We start from the raw sequence: 14,943 nt of genomic DNA on the forward strand, positions 1-14,943 counted from the left end.
TTTTTTTTTTACTTTTTTTCTTCCTTGTCTAAGTAGGTTAAGGCTTCCTGTAAAGCCACCGTCGTGGCAGTTGATATATAATGGAATTTTGATTGTATGACATTCATAAGTATTGTATCACGCGGTTACTTTAGGCTTACATTTTTTCGATGAAATGCCACTGCGTGCTACCTCTAGTTGTATGTTGGATATTAAATAAAGGAATATAACACTGTTCTATGTGTATTGTTGAATAGAGATTTGGTATTAAATATATGCCATCACAATTCCTCAGTTCTTGGCTATTTAGTCTATCCGTCGATTTCAATAAACAATCTCAATCTTCGATTCGATACCGAGTGTAAACCAATCAAAAGTCATTTGTAAGTATGTCAAACAACTTTGTTCTGATTGGTCCATTTTCACCATCAATACTCAAGATTGGAATCTTTTATTGAAACCGGCGATAAATAAATATTAATCGAACTTTTGACTTATGTGCGTATCGGATGGATGGATATTTGTGTGGATATAGGTTAATTTTATTGAAAAGTGTGAATGAGAAGTGCTTAAATTCAGCAACAATTTAAGCCTCATACAACTTCCATCAAGAAGTTTTAGAAGCCGTTTCGGAAGAGCTCTGAAAATTGAACAGAAAAGAATCCGCATCGAAAACACTGCTATCTGTAAATGCCCCTAACTTCAGACTAGCAGCACTAGAATAGCACTAGCTATTCCCTAAAAAATAGGGCGGTGAGATGACTGCCAACGACTCTAGTAATAAGCTGGTGTCACTATCGGAAGCTTTCCAGCCGAATACCGAATAGCGCAAAATACGTAAGATCTCAAAGTAGTTCGCTTCATCATTACTCAACTTGTGGCGCTAGTGTACTCATATTATTAAACAAATCAATTATAAGCATATCAAACTGTACTCTGATTGGTCCATTTTCACTAGTGCATCGCAGGTGGGATCGCTTACTGAAATTGGCCCTTTATACTATTATATAATGACTATTCAGTGGTCCAGTTTAAATGACACCAATGACGTTTTTAAAATAATGTTCACTTTTGCATCAGTTTTCTCAAATAATATTATACACAGGGCGCCCGACCGCAGCCTTGGCAATTTCATAGTTTTCTTTGGCTTTTCAGCTTTGTTTATCTGAAAGTCGACTGAGGTAATGTATCTTAATTTAGCCAATCATAATGCCCGCATGGCTGTTATGCTGAAAGCACTGATATAGTGGATATACGGTCGCTGCAAATATACATTACGGCAATGCTTTGCACTTAGCTAAGTAACGTTGCTCATGAGCGTTACTGTATATACTTAACGATTTATTTTTGTAATGTTATCTTGCTGCCTTAGGTTTATTAGGAAGTCAATGTGGCTGGAAAAAAGTTTCGTCTGACTCCGATTGGATATCATAGTATGAATGTGACTGGTTTATAGAATTATTGATATATAGTAGGTTGAAAGTTTTGTATGAGATGTCTAGGCATTAACGTTTCCATTATTCCGCAAAGTCCTTGTATTCCTATACTCAGAACAGAGAGTCGTTTACTGGGCTAGGAACACGTGTGTCAAATTTCTTGTCGTATATTTTATTATATAGTATTTAGTGCGTATTTTATTTATTGCTGTGTCGCTGTCATGTGACTACGTAAACATAATAAATATTCAAATTTTAGTTTGACCCATTAGAGGACAGTGCAATCTAATGTATAATTATTTGGCCTCTTCCATGTAGTGCGTTGTGAATTGTAGCATTTAATGAATATTACTATTTGTAATAATACATGTCAAAATTTTCGATTTCATGTCACTATGCCATGGGTTTGATCTATAATTATTAATCACGATTGATAGCTCTTGCACATTCTCTAAGTACCTCATTTAAATTTTTTGATATGCATAATATTGTAAGTATGTTCTATAATTAAACTTTAAAATTTTTGTCACAACTAATACTTTTATTCTCTGTTTTATATAACTCTACTACATTTTGCATGTTGTGACCATCTATTATAGAGTTACAATGAAAATGTACCCATATTTAAACATAAATTAATATCCAACTTATATCGTATCTAGTATCCGTTGATAGCCGTAATTAAACTTGTTAATAAAACCACTATGACGGATCACTGTTATTTAATTTGATATCTTAAACATAAACTTAAAGAACTACATTATTGTGGCTGCTCGCCGGCAGCCCGTGACAGGAAGAAGGAAGTGGAGGCGTGTTGCCACAAAACAAATTAAATTACATATTAACAAATGTTACCCTAAACAAATATAAATGTACCCATTCAACATGCCTCCTTACATTTATATTTTAACTAAATCATATCATACACTACTCATATCAAGACAATAGCTCTATAAACATTACCTTCAGTATAACATATTAATTGTAACTTATTTTATTTATTTATTTATTTTTTTATATTACAATTATCATCTTTTAATTAAACAATTTAAACCAATATTTATCTCAACATAATATCCATCTGAAAGATAATTTACTTTTACAACAACTTTAACATATCTCTAAATTTATTAAATTTATTACTTCCCAATGGTTTTGTTAAAATGTCAGCTATATTTTGATCAGATGCAATTTTTATAACATCAATTAAACCAATTTTAACACTTTCATGAACAAAATGATAATGAACTTCAATATGTTTTGAATTTTTGTGAAATTTCCGTATTTAGCAATAATTTGAGCTCCAATATTATCTTCATATATTTTTACAGGTTTACAATCTTTCTGACAAATCTCATTAATTAAACAAACTATAAATTTAATTTCAGTAACAGCTTCTGACAGCGCAATGTATTCAGCAAATGTAGATGACTTTGTTACACAATTTTGTTTCTTTGATTTCCAAAATATTACATTCCCAAACAGTCTAATTACAAATCCTGTTGTTGATTTCCTACTGACAATATCTCCTGCAAAATCTGCATCTACATAACAATCTAACATATCAGAATTTATATTCATGTTATAAATTAATTTTATATGTTTTGTTAAGTAAAGATATTTAAGTACTCGCAAAAAGCATATTTAAAATGTGTCTCATTATAGCAATTTTGGAATCTACTCAAATAATTAACACTGAACGATATATCTGGTCTTGTACCTGAACTAATATATAAAAGTGCTCCAATTAAATGTCTATATTTTACATTCTCATTTATATTACAGTTTTCTAGTTTAAGATTTACTTCCATTGGTGTAGTATATAACTTTGTATTTATTATATTATAACGCTTAGCTAATGATTCTATATATGATTCCTGACTCAGTGTCATGGTCTTATTCTTTTTATAATCATAATCAATATGTATTCCAATGTATTCTTTAACTTTACCCATATCCTTCATAGTAAATTTACTTAACAGTTTGTTTTAATATTACTCATTACCTTTTCATCTTTACAACATATTAACAAATCATCAACATATAACAAAATGTATACACTCACATTAGTATCCAATTTAAAATATAAACAAAAGTCATATTTACTTCTCTGAAATCCAAGACTAGTTAAAAACTTATTGACACATTCATACCAAGCCCGAGGGCTTTCTTTTAAACCATATAATGTTTTATTTAATTTATAAACTCTATCAGTGCCATCATCATAACCAATTGGCTGGTTTACATAAACTTCAGATAAAATTTTACCATTTAAAAAAGCAGTTTCAACATCCATCTGATGTATATTAAGATTATTTTGACAACAATAAGACAATAACAATTTTAAAGTTTGCATTTTAGCAACGGGTGAATATATATCATCAATAAAATCTTTTTGTTGAAAACCTCTTACTACTAACCTAGCTTTAAATTTATTTTCGGCTTTCTTTCTGTATATCCATTTCACATCTAAAGGCTGTTTGTCTGCTGGTTTACTTACAAGTCTCCAGGTCTCATTTTTGCCAAACTGTTCATCCTCACGAGTTCATAGCCTCAGTCCATTCTTTTGCTTCATCGCTAGTTATTGCCTCCTGAAAATTATCTGGAATCATAGCATCACAATAGTTAACAGTTATACAATAATAACCAAATTCTTCATCAAACCGAGTTGGTGGCTTGATTTTACGCCGATTTCTTGTTTCAATTACTTTATTATCATCATAACTTTCATTTGTTTCAGCATTCAAATCTTCATTAATTTTCTCATTATTTTCTTCTGCATTAGTCTCTTTCTTCTCTTCTATAATTTTCTCTTCCAATTTATTCGGCTGGCTATTACTTTTATCATTTTTCTCTTCTCTATTATCATCGAGACCAATACACATTACATCATCTTCAATTATATCACAATGTCTTGCTACAACTATTCTATTGTTTATTAATACTCTATATCCAACATCTGTATAGCCCATTAGTATGCCAAGCTCGGCTTTCCTGTCCCATTTACATTTTCTCTTTTCCTCTGGTGTTCTAACAAATACTTTACTTCCATATATCCTTAAATTTTCAATGCTTGGCCTTTGTTTGAAAAATATCTCATAAGGCGTCTTCCTTTCTATAGTGCCATTTGTTAATGTTCTATTCTTTAAATAAGCTGCGGCCATAACCACTTCAGGCCAAAATCTTTTATGCACTTTTGCCTCTGCCAAAAGACATCTTGACATATCCATTATTGATCTATTGAACCTCTCTGCTGTGCCATTTAATTCATGCACATATGGCGGACAAGATTTAATCATAATTCCCTTTGATCTTGCAAAGTCAAACACTCTTTTATTAATGTATTCCTTTCCATTATCACATCTCAATTCTTTAATATTTTTCCCAGTTAAATTTTGTATCTCATTAACATACTGCATTAAACAATTATATACTTTATCTTTTGACGGAATACAATAAACTTTTGCCAACTTACTATAGTCATCTATAAAACTTAAGAAATATTTTTCACCATTAAAACCTGTAGTTCTGTGTGGCCCATTTAAATCTGTGTGTACAATTTCTAATATATCCTGTGCTCGTTTTCTATTATTTTTAAATGGCAAGTTATGCATTTTATTTTCAATACATATAGCACATTTCATGTACTTACATTCAATCTCCTTTGGTAATCCTTTCAATAATTCACTTGTACACATAGTATTCAAATTGTTAAAGTTTATATGACCAAGCATCCTATGTAATTTCTCCTTCACTGTCATACTTGATTTCTTCACTAAATTAGCATGTAATGTACTTGCATTTATATAACCTTTTAATTTATACAGTCTATCTTCTTTCACTGCTATAGCTATAATAGTTCCATAGACGTTATATATTTTTGATTGTCGTCCCCTGGAAACAATTTTATGATTGTCTGTAATCTTTGAATAGCTCAATAAATTTGTTTTCATCTCTTTGACATAGAAAACATTGTTCAAAACAACTTCAGACTTTTTTCCATAGACCATAAAATAAGTTTGTATTTTTCCGACCTTTGTAGCTTCTAATATTCTTCCATCACCAACTTTTACTTTAATAGGTTGTTGTAATATTTCACATGAATGATAGTACTCATCAGTATTAATTATATGATCTGTACAACCACTATCTAATAACCAAGTTAAGTGGCCAGACTGCTCAATATTATATATTTTACTTGAAGTTGAAACATTATTATTCTCAATAGTTGCAAGGAAATTATTACCACCACTCTCATTACTGGATTTATTATTATAAGTTCTTCCTCTAATATTTCTTGAATTATAATATGATCCACGTTGATGTCCACGATTATTATTAAATCTAATAAATCCATTTCCTCTACCACTGTTAACATTTCTGTGTCGACAATCTCTTTGCATGTGGCCAGGTTTTCCACAGGTAAAACATTTAAAGTTTTTATTAGGTGATGCAGAACTACTAGTGTGAGCTTTAAACACATTTGAGTTGTCGCGTGATGGTTCATTACATTTTTCAGGTTCTTTATCCAATGATTTTAACATAATTTTACTTTTCAAATAATCTACAGTTCTGTCTTTTTCTGGTAAAACGTCTATTAGATCTCCAATATGACTGTAATTACGAGGTAAGGCCTTTAACATATAATTTAATTTTTCTTGTTCACTTACCGTCGCGCCGGCTTGTTTTAACTGATTTATTGATTTCTCAAAGTCGTCAAAAATACACTTACTTGCGAATAGTTCGATAATTTTATTGCTTCTACATTGTTGCGAAATATAATCTGTAGTGCCGATGATTTCTGCAGGTACATTTCATCAAATTTTGCCAATATTTTGCATGCGGAATCTAAGTCGCATATATATTCGAGTTGCTTGTTGCTTATTGCACTATAAATGTAGTTCGTTGCCTGGATATCCATCTCTTCCCACTTTGCAACATCATCCGAATCATTTTTGATTCGTATGGCAGCTTCTTTACATTTCTTAAATTCCAAAAACTTAAGTATACGTATTTTCCAGCTACTATAATCCGATCCGTCGAATATTGGAATAACTGCGTCATTGCATTTAGTAAACGCCATTTTTGCTTATTGCATATATAGCACGTTTCCACTTTATTTGCGAAAATATCTTCTTTTCTTCTTTGTATTTGCAGGCAACCACGCTCTGCTACCATGTTAATAAAACCACTATGACGGATCACTGTTATTTAATTTGATATCTTAAACATAAACTTAAAGAACTACATTATTGTGGCTGCTCGCCGGCAGCCCGTGACAGGAAGAAGGAAGTGGAGGCGTGTTGCCACAAAAACAAATTAAATTACATATTAACAAATGTTACCCTAAACAAATATAAATGTACCCATTCAACAAAACTACATAACTTCGTTGAACACGCGTCATTAGCGCTTACCATAGCTCATATCATCAGCGAAGAGGCGCTCCACCACTTCTGCGCGGGGGTGTCGCGGGGTAAGGGGACTGATCCAAGCCCCTGCTTTGACGTTATCCATTGTAGTGTGCGTGTACACTAATGCTTCTCACGCACACTGTAAGCGATTAGGAAAAGCAGTGCGGCGCGTCTTAGTGGATGAAATTATCTGTGTGCAAAGGTTTATATTTCTAGGTGTAGCACGTTGTGGCAACTAGTTGATAATGTCTTGCAGTTATTGGTAACCATAGCAAAGTTTATATGATCGCATTATACGGCACTGATAATTTAAAAAAATAAACGTTAATAGAAAATGTTTGTATTATTTATGCCTACGCCACTGAAACATTTGAAATAGAAGTAATATATTGATTAAAATTAAGTATATAAGAAATGAATATAACCGGAGTCTAAATTTGCTGCAACATGTTAGAAAAAGTGTTCCGTCAACTCATGTGGGTAGGATAAAGGCATATGGAATTGTACACAATTCGCGCCTTTGAGCCCCGAAGGGGTAAGCTGAGGTAATTATATACCTAATTTTCGCCGTGTGTACGATTTCATATGGAATTCAGCAAGATTTCTTGTTTGCGGGATCTTAGAAATTATTAATTACGTATATACATTTATGATGCTTGCCACAGTTTAAAGGACAAACATATGTTTTGCTTTCTAAAGTTGTTTTTGTGTCGGGGTTTATTAAAATAACTTTTATTTCAATATTTTTAAATTACTATTATCTTTATTGTGATCCTTATCGCATCCGTTTCTTAAATAAAAAAATAATATTTTTTTGTAGTTGTAAAGCGTATATTATATTCGCCTGGTCTTAGTTGGACCGAAATGACATACCAATTCTGTAAATATTTGCAAACAATACTGCCTGCTTTGACCTTGTGTTAATTTATTACAATAACGTTACTCATTTGATTGGATTATACACAAGTAACGGGCCATTACTTTAAAATAATTAAGTACCTTTTGAGTGGGTCTTTTGTACGCGAGTGTGTATGTAGACAATTGATGAGAAAAAAGTAAACCAGGAGTTTCTACTATCTTTTGGGTAGTCATCATTTTGGTAGCTAGTGAAAGGTTGACAGGCTAGTTTAGCTAGGATTTATTTTTTATTAGTTGAAGTTCACTTCTGGAGACGTAAATTTTTAAAGCCACTGCTCTTATAATAAAAAATATTTTATTTAGACGAAGCTACATTTTTCCTGCGTCATAGTTTAGGCCAATGACGTTTTACAAATAGACGCGTCATACACTAACAAAATGGCACATAAAAACGGCGCACTATTTGCTATATTCACGTACCTGTACATATAATTACAAATTGACTCAAAGAAGGAATAAAAAGATGCAGCATACATTCGTTAGAAAAGGATGTATAATGTATATACATCGACAGTTACGTAACAACGTTAGTGCCGCACGCTCATTGGCTGTTAAGTCAGGCAATTACCTTATTTTCGTGTTGCCAGTATTTAGCTCAGACAACGTAATGTAAAGTAATGAAATCATCTTAGGTTTAGACTCCTTTTATTCTTTAATATTTACGCGAACAGGTGCGCATAAACTAATTCTGTGAAAAAATTGTAATCTATTATTTCATGTTTAATAGGTACTTTATTCAACATAATAATTGAATTATTTATTTATTTGGAAGGATAATATAATTTTTTACCACGCACTACAAAAAATATGGAACCAATTGCCCCCAGCAGCATTTCTGGATAAATACGCCCTGGTGACCTTCAAAAACAGAGCGTATTCCTACCTAAAAGGCCGGCAACGCATCTCTATGCCCTCTGGTATTGCAGATGTTCATGGGCGACGGTGATCACTTACCGTATGCTCGATTGCCCCCTATAACATAAAAAAAAATATGCCTCACTCCGTGACATCTTCCAAAACGTACAGTATGAAGAAGTATAACTTAATTTGTAGAGACAATGTCTCCGCTGTATACCTGCTTATTATATTCTTTACAAATTGCACCACTACGCGCTCCACAGGGACCAATACTAGACTAATTTCCAGGTTTGGTAGTCATCAAATAAATTTCACATAACTTTATCATAACAATAATTTCAAGATGCTGTTAGATGCAGAACACTGCTGTTTAGAGGCGGTGGGAATAGAAATTGCAATGATACCTACCCCACACGACCTTCGCATAGATCATACTTCCGAAACTATAATTAAATCTAATATACTTACATAATAAGCATGTTTTTTCACATTATTTTTCAGTGTTTAAAAATAGACATATTGAAGTCACGTACACCTAACACGTGACTTCAAAGTCTAAAATGACGAATGAATGGACACTACGCCTTGGTGGGTAGATAGAACCACGGAACAGAAAAACTAGTACCACCCCTCGATAAGCTTTTGCTGTACTTTTTTTCTAGACAATTGTGCTTACTAAGTATTTTTTTTTTATTTGCCTCATTTGCCTATGAGAACAAATATGGAAATCCTATGGACCGCTACACTTGACCCCTCCGGTAATATAATTATGTCTGTAAGAAATATGTGTATTTAAAAATGATTTTGTTTTAAAATTCTAATAGTTTACATGAAAATAAATGCCATGGATTTTTCACACATTAATATTATTCAAAGGTCGTTGATACCGTTCCGCCTTTTTATCGTGTTTGCCATAAATATGGACTTTTCCCAAATCGTGTTTACCGATAATTTCGTCCAAGAGAGATATCTCTTTATCTTCCGCTGGTTTCATACGATTTTTGTCTAATCGCACGTTATTATAATTATCTGCTGTATAAATATTAACATAATTGCTTCCTTTGTTATTAGTTTTTTCATTCTGCGATGTATATATGTTTGTCGTCTTATCATTTGGTTTACTGTTCTCTAAGTTTTTTCCTGGAGTCAATGTTGGTCTTTGCGAATTAACCTGCGCCTTTTCAAATATATTTTTACATATGTCTTGAAGTAGCTCGCTCAATGCGTCACCTACCTGGACTCTACCTTGGACTTGAATTGTGAGCTGATGTGAAATTGACGGCAAAACTGAAAATGGTGTAGATTTATTATTAAATTATGAAATTACAAGCTGAGATCCAAAATCAAGACTAGCTCTCACAGTATCGAGAGGATTAAACCTGTTGCATCTCATAATCAGAAGATTTTCAAAATCAAGCACAATAATTACTAATACATTTTTGAGTCTCTTGATGCACCTTATTATAGACTATACCTAATATTTAAAATGCACGTACACAGTAAAATAATGAATAAATAAAACATATTTCGTATGCTAATAACGCTCGCTTCAAATAAAAATTGTAGAAAAATAGTTAAAACAAGGTGAACGTCTTATTAAAACGTCATAAAAACTAATAAGCAGAAATATTAATTATTAATATACCAATTAAAGATTATCTTTTGATCGAAACAAGAAGTAGGTACCTAGAACGTAGATGCTATTTTGTGTATGAAATATCGCAGAAACTTGTTGGATGGAAACCGCTTCTCAAAGGCTGGTCTGGAATCTTTAGGAGAGGCCAATTTTCAGCAGTGGTGTTCCAAAGGCTGAAAATGTGAATGTGATGATATTTCTGTCTCTTTTACGCCGGTTAAGACTTTAGTCCTATTATTTTATTGTTGGTCTAATGACGACGGCTTTTGGTCGTAAAAATAGGTCCAGTGTTTAAATCGGACGGTCGTACTGAGTTTTACGCTTTATAGATACTATCTACGTGGAAAGATGGACTTGGTAGAAACCCACACTACAATGCGTTTCCTATTCTTCCTATTAGACCAGTAATTTGGCAATACATGTCTAACTTAATTCTTTATAGTGTATATTTGGAAAGCTTAAATAACATTTCAATTACAAAGTAGACAGCTTCATTGCTGTTCCCTTGTTTATCATCACCAATTTTCATGCGGTGATTACATACCGCCACGTGGCGCAGAACTCATCTGCCATAGACGTTAACAAAAAGACAAATTATTCATAGTACTGGAATATTTAAATATAATGAAAATTTAACTAGCATTATGCTAGTCAGAGAATATAGTCAGAAATTGATAGTGGCTAATAATTGGCAAAGCTTTGATGAAACATTTATGTAGCGTTCCTTCGCAATTTATAATTATATAGCAAATAGCAGTTACTTATTTACAAATGCGATGAATATGGACTTTCATTATCTCACTTACAGGTAATTCAGTAGATAAACGTAGTTACCCATCATAAATATAATTTACTAATCTTGATATACCTACAAAAATTATAAATAACTTAAGTTAGGTACTACAGGTTATTTGTTAAAGATTTTTTTTAAATACATTAAACACTTTTCTCCAGTAGAAGATAGCTATGAGCTGCGCTTTGAATGGTCCAAAGTTCCATTACCAACATCATATAAGATGACCAATATCACATGCCCTTTCATTAAAAATAGATTTTTTCAGTATTTCCCCATTTATCATTTCTTAAACCTGGAATGTTATTTGGCAGGTTGTGGTGAACGCCAAATAGACACAGTTGTGCCCAACATAATTTGAAATAAGAGTGGGATAACATCTTATCAGATATTAGGATTTTGAAGCATTGGCCAGGGTTCCAGGGGTGTTTAGAAAATGTCAGAATTTTTCGTGAACTACTGAAATACCTACCTCTGCTCACAAAATTAACTTTATATTATTTATTACTTGTTATAAAATCGCAGTTGGTCGAGGCAAAAATGTTAGGATATTTCTATTAAAATTTGTTTTTTTTTTTATTGCTTTGACTGACGAGACGAGTTTGCCGTTCGCCTGATGGTAAGCAATACGACCGCCCATAAAGAGAAGAAACACCATCCAACGCCTTGAATTACAAAGTTTGTTTGATATTTCACCGCGCTCGCCTTCCTGAGACATGAGATGGTAAGTCTTATTATGTCCAGGAGTTACACTGGCTACAATGTCCTTCGAACCGAAATACAACAGTGACTACACACTGTTACTTGGCGGCAGAAATAGCCACTGCGGTGGTATCTACCCAGGCGGATTGTCACATATGTATGTGAGAGACCTACCATCAGTGAATTTCCCAGTGGGACGTCTGATAACCCTAGCAAGAGCAGTTTTAAGAAAAATACAACTCATTATGTCCCATGGTTAGTAGCCGTGTAATTATTATGATATTGTAATGAGATTCCACTTTTATGGGTATATATTTATGTTTTCAGTTTATTTAAAATGGTATACGTTACGATGCGTTAAATTATTGTGTGAAATTATTTTTATAGCCAATGATCAATGCTTTTAGAGTTCTGTATCTCAAGAAGAAAACTTGGATTCACTAATCTTGAATCGATCTTAGCCTGCGAGCCGGTCTTATCCCAACTCATCCATAGCTATCATTCGGAGAGGGGGGCGAGCGACGTATCAAATAGAGGAACCTCGTCTCCCTCCGCCACCCATATGTAATAACACAATTAACAACTATTTGTAAAATAAAATAATAATTTGTTAAATCATTTATAAAAAAAAACTGTTATTTGGATAACTTTGTCTGTACGTCTGTATGTGTGCTAGCCGGTCTGTGTGTTTGTTAATAGACTTTTTCTTCAGCAGGATACCTATTCGGGACACCTGTCCCGACAGTAGAAGTGTACCTAAATATACTGTCCTGCCTTTTGAATAACATCAGCTGACTGCGGTTCGGTGTAACGAGCCAACGGAGAGAATTTTTCATCATGTTAAATGTTACTAGTTTTGAAATGTATAAATTATACTTATTTACTATATTTCACAAAGAGAACGTAAGTGGTGATACGGAACCCTTAGTAGAAAAGATCGACTCGCATTCAACTGGTTTTTAATTGTCATAGAATGGCAAGGGCGTGAAATAAAGCTTCACACCCATAACAGTATGCAATTATTTTTATTGCAATACTTGTAAATAGCAAATTGCGTCTTCTATTGAAAAGTAATATATTATATTTGTGATGGGTTAAGATAAAAGGTAGCGTATATGGACAATGAATTGTGAATTTTTGTACTAAAATTCTGTGACATTCTCGATTTTTTGAATTTTATTTTTAACACGGCAAAGTGACCCCACTGTACTTGATGGTAAGTGGAATGGGGTCTAATAGACTGTCGACTGACAAGAGATGGTTACCCCTCGGTAGTCAACACACTTATGTCGGCCTATTGGAACCGGATATACACAGGCTAATCCAGAAACGCGACACACTTACGTGGGCTACTATGGCGAGTTTCACCTTGTGTACGGTAGTCGCTATCCGGGCGGATGTAAAATATATCCTACCACCAGCAAAGGGTCTTTCTGGGTTATTTGAGTGTTTCACATGAGCGGAGCATATTACCTATATGTTCAATCAATTTTGATACTACATACGAATGTTTCGCACTATTAATTTTAAAATAGATGAGGTGCAAAATAGAATGTAATGGACTACGTTATACGCGAATAAATTTTCGCTAGTACAATGGCCATTACAAATCTACATAATTAGTATTTATTATACATTCGCATGGATATTGGCGTTAACATAAGCAAAATTAGTTACAAACGTATTTTAAAGTAAGTTGGATGGAACATGGAAGGCCACTTCAAGGGTTGCGAGCGACTAAAGTGTTCACCCAAAAGTCCGGTATGTTTGTATTAGCCAGCCCTTGCCAGGAAAAAAAATTGGAAGGCCACCCTAACAAATAAATTATTATTTTACTCGATAAATAGAAACATGGTGGAAAACGTATTTTTTTATTGTAACTTATAAAATACAGCATTAGTTCTTAATAACCAAAAAGGGGTTTTGTAGAAGAGGCAAGATATAAATATTCAGTACGCATTTTTGACAAAGTTATGACGAGTTAAAATGTTCATAAATCCTGCATAAAATTATGGACACAACACGAAGAAAGTAATAAACTACCCCCTTATTCATAGACGTTATTTATCAAAGGACGGGGCATTGCTGTTATAACAAGTCTGTTTCGCCGCTTCGTTTGCCTGACGGCTTGCTGTTTGTTCCGCTTTATTTATCTGACAGCCAAATATATTCGAGTTGTATCTTAATATGAGCCAATCACAACGGCCTTATGTCAACGCACTACGAAGGCTGCCATGCCGTCAGCACTGAGAAACAGACTTGTTATGACACCAAAGACAGAGCTTAGATAAATAACGTCTATGAATAAGGGGGTAATACTATAAGTATAAATTACACGTCGGATTGACGTTCATCAATTATTAAATACTACCTAGAGATAGTACAAACTATCAAGTTGTATATAAATTGACCAATGAACGCCAAAAATAGAATACGAATCAATGTGACTTAACCAAAGTTACCTATATTAGCGGTCATTATGACATCGCATATCTATGACTTTTTTGTAAAATGTGGATTCAGTAACGGCAGCAGATAAAGCATTTTTTAATTTTGGTAATTAAAAACTAGTGGTGATTTTAACTAAACTAGAAATATATCTTCTGTTTTCTTTAGTAGCGAAAATAAGTCTTATATATTCCATACTAAAAAAAATAAAACAAATAATAGTTTATTTACTAGAAATCATACGTCGTGTGATCGAATTATAATATTAACTGACAAAGGAAATCATCAAAACGAGGGACCTCAATCAAAATAACATCAAAAAGTCATCGCACGCTAATTAATACGTATTTTTAATAAATGGCCTTACAAAGTGCATTGCTTGCCATGGTGCATCCACCTTACAAAATATGAATTTACTTATTTCGTACCGAATTTGACTGAGTAGTAGGTCTGGAGGAGTCTGTGCAGGTAGGCACTGGTGCTATGTCTATTTCTGGCACTAAGCTGCAGTATGCAACATTAAATACTCGATTGTGATCCAGTAATCAGTTTGAATTTTGAACTATCGTAGCCAGTTAAACTAAAGTTAAATAGTTAAACGTCTAATGTCTTGAGATAATGCAGTGTATTGACATGTAAAAGTTTGAATTTTTATGTTTTTTATATGCATGTACGGAAATTACCCCACTGCACCTGATGGTAATTGGAGTGGGGTACAATCGAATGTCGACTGTGATTACCCGTCGACAGTCGATACAA

The sequence above is a fragment of the Manduca sexta genome, chromosome 6, assembly GCF_014839805.1.
Source record: "Manduca sexta isolate Smith_Timp_Sample1 chromosome 6, JHU_Msex_v1.0, whole genome shotgun sequence".
Classification (NCBI taxonomy): Eukaryota; Metazoa; Arthropoda; class Insecta; order Lepidoptera; family Sphingidae; genus Manduca; species Manduca sexta.